Genomic DNA, 9,313 nt, shown 5'->3' with positions numbered 1-9,313 from the left:
TTTTTTCAGGACAGAATTTGAGAGGAATCTTGAATAATTTGATGAAGGTCTCCAAAAAGCAACTGAATATGGCCCTTGAATGCAATCTTTCTATAGACTATGATAAAATTTGGCTCTTGGGTGTTTGGTGATCGGTGACCTGAGTGGGTAGTGGCATTTAGTGGTGTTGCAAATGAGATTGTGAAGAGATGCTGAAGCATGGAAGGGGAGAGTGATCATCTGATTCAACACCTTTCTCCTGAACATTCATTCTAACTTAGACTGAATCCTAAGACTGGGAAAGATCCTTGGAATACCTCTATCTATGACTCTGTTGCTGGGTGTGACTATACTGGTGGTATCACATGTGTGATCCCAGACACTTCCATTTATGTAGCAAACATTTATAAAAAGTTGAAGGAAGAAATATGGGGACTTTTTTTTTTTTTGAAAGTGGTTATCCTGCTGGGTATGGTGGTGCACACTTGTAATCCCAGAGGTTTGGGAAGCTGAGGAAGATAGCAAGTTCCCGGCCAGTCTGGGTAATTTAGTGAGACCTGTCCTAAAATAAAAAATAAAAAGGGCTGGTGATGTAGCTCAGTGATAGAGCTGCCCTGGGTTTAATACACACACACACATGTATGTATGCACTAGCACAAATGAAAGTTATTATTTCACCCTACTCTGCTCCACATCTAACTACATGGTACTATTGTTTTGTGAAATGTCTCAAAACACTTTTCTGAACTCTCTTCTGCAGTAATTACTGGACTTGACATTGTGTCAGAAAAAGATATTCAGTCTAAATACTTCATTTTGAAAACTATCAAGTGCTGTTTAAAACCAAGTGCTTGCATGATATTACCCACTGATGAGTTCACAATGATAATAGTAAACATAATAATAGATGCCATTTATTGAGCAATTATACACCAGTTATTATGTTAAGCACTGTACACCCATAAGTTCATTTAAATTGCCTATTAACTTTAATGGAAATGTTAATGTTTATAGTGTACCAGAAAAGAAACTGAGGATTAGGGAGGTCAAATAATTTATTTGCTCAGTTGCTCAGGTTATGAGGATAGAAATGGAATCTGCACCTGGATCATCACTCTTGAGCATTTTTAATAATTACTGCCCATTTTTAGTGTACTCTGCATAAATGCCATTGGATTCTATCAACTTAAAGTAAAACTAGATTTTTAAAATTATTTATATTTAGTCCCAAGGAATATTAAAACTTGAAGGACATAAAGTCCAGATTCTGAAACTCTCCCATTTTAAGATGAAAAACTTAAATAGGGGCTGGGGCTATAGCTCAGTGGTAGAGCTCTTGCCTAGTATGTGTGAGGCACTGGGTTCCGTCCTCAGCACCATGTAAAAATAAATAAATAAATAAGCAAAATAAAGGTGTTGTGTCCATCTACAACTAAATTGTTTTTAAAAGTGGTTAAGTAACCTTTTTTTGTTAATATATTTGAAATACTTCTTTCAATTATAAAAATAACATGATCAGCAATCATCTATAGCAGTTTAATATTTGTCTCTATGCTTGTATCACAAATAATACTGTCAACTTTCTATATTACTTAAAACAAAAAGTGGAGATGCATTTTAGATAATATTTGTACCTTAAACACAGAAGATAAAGTAAATGTGTATTATATTTTATGTTAATAGAAATGATAGGGATGTTCATTTGCAAATTGAAAATTCTAACTCTCTTTATTATTAGTTTTCCCTTCTTGTCCACAAAGTATAAAATTTATATTTTTTCCCCTAAAATTTATATTTTTCCCCCAAAATTAAATTCCTGGACTCTGAATGAGTGATGGTAGTGGTGTACCCATCAGATAATTGCAACTCCCTCTAGGTTATCTTCCCTAACTCATTCATTCTAGTTTCTTTCATGCTCTGCATAAATTGACTTCGTGTGTAGGATTCCCATGCACTTCTAGAGGCTGCTAAGAAGCTGTTTTTTCTTGTCTGAGCACAATTTTCCCCTGTGTCAACAGAACTTTCATAATATATGTCAGTTATCAGACAGATTGGTCTTACAAACTCTTTTTCATTTTGTTCTTCCTATGCACACCCTTCATGCCATCAAAAATTAGCTTTCACCAGGCAAGGTGGTGCCCACCTATAATTGTGAGTTCAAGATCAGCAACTTGGTGAGGCCCTAAGTAACTCAGTGATACCCTGTCTCTAAATAAAATATTTAAAAAAGGTTGGTGATGTGGCTCAGAAGTTAAATGGCCCTGGGTTTAATCCCTGGTACCAAAAAAATAAAAAGTTTTTCTGAACTCTTTTCCCTTCCTTTTGAACTAAGATTCTTGATTATTTTCTCTATTAAAGATGATTAAATGAAGGAGGGCTATTAACTTGGTTGATTTCCTTGATGATGTACTAGTTTGTCTACTACTGACAGCCCATGAGAGGAGGAGTTCATGCTACCCAGGTATTTAGACTTGAAATGCTTGGAACCTGGTTCTCTGATTTGTCTTTTGTTCATTTGTACTGGAATTACTCATATCTAGTAGTAGCAATAGTGATCAGGCCTCATCTCCAAATGACTCTGTTTAAAAAAGACATCATCCTTCAGGTCCTTCTCTCTCACTCCATTGCCACTGAAGTAAGAGGAAAAAGACCAGAGAGATCTGTTTAGATAGGGAGAAAAAAAGCCCAGTGAAGGCAACAAAGTTCAGTTAGGAAGACTCAGAAGAAGCTTTTCAAACTCATGAAATGTTCATGCAAGGATTTAATGGAGGCGCAAGCACCAGTGGTGGTTCTTAGCAAAAGAAAAGATTTGTGGATAAAGAAATTGTGTTGAGGATGTAAGGGTGTGTTGTTAAAGCTACTATATTTCAGCTTTAAACACATTTCCTGGTACCTACAAAAACATCTGACTGCCTGTTAGATCTGCTAATAGGAGATTAGTGACAGGAAGCAACAGGAATTAAGTGGTAAGTGAAAATTAGCAATAGAAAGTAACTGGAAGGTAAGAAAATAGAGATTTGCTACTTACTATTTATTTGCTCACTGTTGATTTTCAACCTCACATGGGTAACAGTTCTTTACCTTGGCAGTTGTTTCCAGTAGTTACAGTTGGTCCCAGATTCTAGGTTGTCCCCCATACTCCAGAACTAGTCTATGTTCTCTCCTAGACGCCAGCACCAACTGCCCAGTGCCTCCTGCTGAGTCCCAGGAGCAAGGATGCCCCTTACAGATCTCCTGAGGAAAGAGCATCAGTTTGGCCTTGCCCCTTCCTTGGAGGTCTTGATTCTAGCTCTATTAGATTACATGTTGGTTCTGGAGGTACTGGCAGAAGTGAACTTTACCCATTCCTCAGAGGCCTTGTGCCAGCCTTTCAGGGTACCTCCTAATTCCTGAAAAACAAGCACTAACTTGGCACTAATCCCCAAACACTTAGGGTTTGAGTCTAGTTCTGGAGCACCCCCTCTGATAACCTAAGTTAACAGCAATAGTTAGACAATATTCTCATCTCAGAGCCCTTGGTCTCAGCTCATCCAAGTTTCCAGACTAACAATTCTGGCATATTCCTTTTGATTTTCCAGCCCTAGGTGTGATAATCACTTCCTGCCCTTTTTACCTGTGTTCATTTGCTGTTTGCTTTTTGTTTTTTGAGCCTCCAATAACTGTTTAATCAATTCCACATGTTAAGTGAGATTTGACTTTAGAGACTTCTGAGATTTGACAAATTCTGAGATTAGATAAAGACTTATTCTGTTTTCTATTGTCCAATTACTTATTTTCTTAATAGCCAAAGCTTGGTTAAAAAGCATGATGATTTTTTTTTTCATTAGATTTTTTAGTTGTCTCCTATTGTTCTTATACAAGAAAGCAAGAGATTTACAGGAAACCTCATCCACTCTATGATTTTCTACGATAGCTATGACTGTGTGAAGAGGGGAATTGAGCTATTTTCTGCAGGAGAACTCATTTTTCAACAAGTTAGTTCTATGTGATTTGTTAAATAGCACTAGGCAAGTAAAGACATCCCTGTTCCCATTCTGGGCTGGGTCGTCCAATGAGAACTGTGGTACTCACCTGAGCTCCCAGGGCCATGGCATTTGTCATAAGGTAGAAGGACAAACCAAATTGTGGATCCTGCTTTGGTGGTAAGTGAAAGCATATTCCATTTTGACTTGTGAGATTTGACAAATTCTGAGATTAGGCAAGGCCTTACTCTTAGTGCTTCATCTGCAGGTTAACAAGTGTTACATCCTGGGCTTAGGTCAGTATTTGGTTGGATTCCCCTAAGAAAGTCCCCTTTAACACCAAAGAGTTCACTGAGAAATATCCTTTTATGTTAGCACACAGATCCTCTCAGAGTTGCTTAGCACTGGAAGTAAGTGCTGAGGAGTGAAATAATTCCTTTCAAGATGCTTTTCAGGCAGTACCTGCACATAAAATCCATTTGCTGCCCAACTCTGCTTTTCTGCCTTTCCCCTTGCTCCCTCATTCTACAAACTGGAAAAACAGAACTTCCCTGGAAATGGAAAGGCATGCTCTTACTATCTGGCAGACTGAGTCTCAGACTTTAAGTTGGTGGTCTCATCACTGTACTCCTGGAGCTGATTGTGAGTGATCATGAGTCATCCAATTTCTTGAGTTCAGAAGATCAGAGTTATTCTCATCCCTAATGCTACTGTCTATGTAACCTCAACTTTGTTAGCTATAAACTGGAGCCATAAGTGACTCCCCCATTTCCTACCACTGAGTGATGAAATTATCCCTGCATTGATCTTGGATTTACAATGATAAATTATTCTCTTCTTTGAGATTAGTCCAGTCCTATTATTCTCACCTTGTCCAATGCTGGAATTATGCAAAGGAGAGATCATTCTCTGAAATTCCTCCTCTGGAACCCTGTGCCCAGAGAAGCTCAGATGTAGTCAGAATTTAAGCACAGAGTAACTCAAGATTTTCCTCATTTCTTCCTCTGAACTTCTTTTCTCCATCTTCCCTAAGGTCTTGTTCAATGCTGACTTACTTTCTTTTTAAGGGTTTCTCACACTGATCACCAAGTGGTATTTAATCTAAAAGTAAATTTAAATTTGGTCATAGTGATTCAAACATTATTCATTCATCACTGCTATATAATATCCACTGTTGGAATATACCACAGTTTATCCTTCCTACTTTGATGTCTCTCACTATTTGACCTTAACAGATAGTGCCAGTAGGACTATTCTAGTAAATGTCACCTGAAGAAGAAATGATTTTTCCATTGGAAGTCCCTCCCAGCTGGATTGATTTCTTTCTGATTTAATGGTTTTGTTCTGCTCTCTGAACATCCCGTGATCATGGGTATGTGCCAGGTGACTACAAACTAATAAAGGATCACCAGCACAGTACTATGTATATTTATGGGCTTAATAAGCATGTTAGTAATGATAACAGCACAGATTCCTTTGTGGTTGTGAGACAAGGTGAGGCATGGAGAGAGGAGGGGAGAAATATCAGGACAGCTATTTCGGAACCAACCATAGTCCAAAGGGTATAGCAGATAGAGATGGAAGGGACTGACAGCATAGCAGTTATTATTTTGGATCCTCCATGAAGACAATAGTGAGCAGGCTTAAATAGGCAAAGACTTAAGGAAAATGCCTGTCTGAAAGGATATAGGAAGATGCTTAGGAAAGATAGCAGAGCCTTCAGGCCACAAAGCAAATCTGACCCTGAGTGAGGAAGAAAGGGACAGAAGTTTGAGTGGAAGCAACCAAGACTGCTGGCTGTAGAAAAACCATCATGGAGTCATTTAGGTCAAAGTCAACCAATAAAGAGTCCCATGTCTTCCAGTTGCAGGTATACCTTAGTATCCCCACCACACTTAATGAGCAACCCATGGAAAGTATGACCTTAGAGATGGATTTTAAAGGCAGGAGTGATGGTGCAAAACTGTAATCCCAGAGACTTGGGAGGCTGAGGCAGGAGGATCACAAATTCATGACTCAGCAACTGAGTAAGACCCTGCCTCAAAATAAAAAATAAAAAGAGTGGAGGTTGTAGTTCAGTAATAGAATGCCCCTAAGTTTAATCTTCAGTACTGGGGAAAAAAGATGGATTATAAAGCATTGCAGCTGGGGCCCTCGGTCTTTAAGCTCCATGTCATTTTGTGAAGGTCTGCAAGACAAATTATCGTGACTATCATGGTAGCCAAACCAAGAATAGATGTCAGACTACACAAAGTGTTAGCTATTAAGAAGTATGGGGCGGGGGAGGGAAAGAACAATGGTAGTAAGTGAACCCTAAGTTGTGATAAGGAATAAATGCATCAAGTATTATAGATATAATTACTTCCTTGGGCTATAAGGCAAGGACAGTTGTATGCTGATCTCATGAGAGAAACCATCTTGTTAACACTATCTTTATTAAAACTATCCTTTTTTCTGATAAATAAGACTTGGTTTCTTGCTCAAGGATGCATGGTAGGTGAGCATGCTGACAGTGACTAAGACAGAAAGGCTGGCTCATATTGTGCAAGCTCAGGAGACCAGGAATGCTAGATAGAGGGAAGCGAAGGCATAATCAAACACTACAATATTTTTTAAAAATTAGAGTTTATATATGTAAGGAAATTGAGTTTCTGAAGGCAGTATCTACATTCTTTTTTTTTTTTTTTTTGCAGTGTCAGGGGTTGAACCCAGGGCCTTGTGCTCGAAAGGCAAGCACTCTACCAACTGAGCTACATCCCCAGTCCCTCTACATTCTTTTTGAAGTCAAGAGAGATTAGATTGAAAAGGAATACTGAGAGAGGAAGCAGAGGGCTAAGCATGCTCTCCTGAGAAAGCAAGAATGATTGAGTCCAGAAGGATTAGAAAATGCAAAAAGTATATATATCAGGTGAAATAATATGGTTTGTGCATTTTTAGAGCACCCCAAACCACAAGATATAGGTATTAAATATATTGAATATGCATTGCTTAGCACTCTATAAGCTTTTAATTTAATGCTCCCAACAACCATATGAGATGGATTTTATTATAGTTATACCAACGAGGAATTCAAGACTGTTGTAAATAACTGACAGTCTACATTGTTTACCAAAACCCAAACCCAAAGCAAAAAATACTGTGAGTAGTGGCAAACCCACTACCTAGTGCTATTGCAGGGATAAATAGCTGTAAGTAATTTAATAGAGGCCAACATGGTACCTGCCTTGACTCTTTGGGTTCAGATGTTTTTAAGGTGTTAAAATTTGTTTTAGGAAAATATTATAAAACACAGTTTTTTATTATATAACCCCTCCAATAAAGCCTAGGTCAGTATCCCATAATTGAATATATTAGAGTCTATAGGCAACTACTGTTTTGCTCTAGTCAATTTCAGCTCATTTGGGGCAGTGTACTTTATTCAAAGTGTTTCTGGAAGGACAGACATTTCTCCTGGAAATACAATTTCTCCTCTTGCTTCTCTTTCCAGTTCTTTGAAAGCTTCTGTCACTCCATCTTCTTTTGCTTGATTTTCAGTATGAGATCTTGAAGGTGGGGTTGAGAAGACTACAGAGCTTCCCTAGGAACCTTGTCTTCTTGAAGTGCTCTAATGAGTCCTGACTGTGAAGGCAGATAAAGGAGGGGGGCACTTTCTCAGTACTGCAGAACTGTCTGTCAGCTGGAGGGTGAACCCAGTCATACCCAGGCGGGCGAGGGTGAACCCAGTCATACCCAGGCGGGCACTAAGATCAAAGGCAAAAGTAAAGGGAAGAACCACTACTGGTATCTGAGGCAGAGCTAGTCAACATAGCCAAGTAATACCCCTGGGATGACCTGCACTTCTCTGAGTGCAGGGAAATAAGACTAATGTTTGAATTTCAGGAAATTGAGTTTAGTGACCAGGCCTCAGGGGATGTACCAAGTATATTTGTGGGAGGTTGAAGAGAGGTCTAAGAGCTGTTGAAACAGTATGAGGACTTTTGTGAGAAGATCAGAAAGGTAATCCAATGAAAACAAGCATATAAAAACTATGCAATACATCTATTTGTTTAAAAGGCCAACGCATGGATTTTGATTAAGGAATCATAGAAATCCTGCACTTGAGTTGTTCCTCAGGGCCAGCAAGTTCTCCTTTCATGAACTCCCTCTGAGGCATTCCTCATGAGGAGACATCTTTTGCTCTGGCCTTGAACACTTCCAAACGGAGCTCTTTGCATAATGAGTCATGATATGTCTGTGATTGGACAGTTCTAATTTGTTGAAATTACTCTCTTCAACAAGTCCATTTAGGTCTCCATATTACTTTCACACACTGGTGTTTGTTCTGACTTCCAACTCCATAGACAAAGTCTAATTTCAATTTCACATGATAGTTGTTCAAACATTTGAAGATACTGTAACAATATAGTCCTTTTTTCTCAGGTAACTTCTTTTCATAAAATATTCCTTTATCGCCTTTTGAAAACTCTAGTTAAAAAGCTGGCATTCAGAAGTTTCTTTTTTTTTTTTTTTGTAGTTGTAGATGTTTATTTTTTATGTGGTGCTAAGGATCGAACCCCATGCCTTATACATGCTAGGCGAATGCTCTGCTACTAAGCTACAGCCCCAGCCCCAGAAGTATTCTTAAAACCAAGTTATACCATGAACAGTATAGAGCAGATGGGCCTAACTTTTACCCTTGATTTAGCTTTCTGGCCAGTCTTTGACCTTCTAATTCAGTGTGACATGGCTTAACTTGCTCTTAGTGAAACATTCTGGTTACTAGTGCCCATCTTATTAGGTATTTATATATCATCTAATTAATATAAATCTCTTCTTAGTTTGAAAAATATCAAAATAAAATTTGCTCTCTCTACAAATATTAAAATATATTATTTAAAAAAAAATTTTAGATGTTGATAGACCTTTATTTTTATTCATTTATTTATATGTGGTGCTGAGAATTGGGCCCAGTGCCTCACACATGCTAGGCAAGTGCTCTACCACTGAGCCACAACCCCGTCCCTAAAATATATTATTTTTATCATTTTGAAATTTTGACAGTTGCTGTTTTCCAGGCTTGAGGAAACTCTATGCTTGATTGGTTTCTCACCTACAATAGTCAGATTTCATCCTGCTATTTTCCCACACATGATGGTTTTTCTGTTCTCTCTGAGCCTGTAATGGGAGTAAAGGAGTTCTAAAACTATTTCTTACCTTTCCCCATCAGTGGACTTTCTTTTTTCTAAAGTAGGGATAGTGAAGAGAGAAAACTCATTTTTCCTTTAAATTTTTCTATGAATTTTAGGTCATTCTGGCTTTTATTCTCTTCTACAAATATTTTACTCTTTGTAGTATTCAATAAATATATGCAAACAATAATTTTAAATAATAAT

This window comes from Sciurus carolinensis, chromosome 1 (genome assembly GCF_902686445.1).
Source record: "Sciurus carolinensis chromosome 1, mSciCar1.2, whole genome shotgun sequence".
Taxonomy (NCBI): domain Eukaryota; kingdom Metazoa; phylum Chordata; class Mammalia; order Rodentia; family Sciuridae; genus Sciurus; species Sciurus carolinensis.
The sequence above is the reverse complement of the archived record's forward strand: the minus strand, read 5'-3'. Positions refer to the sequence as shown.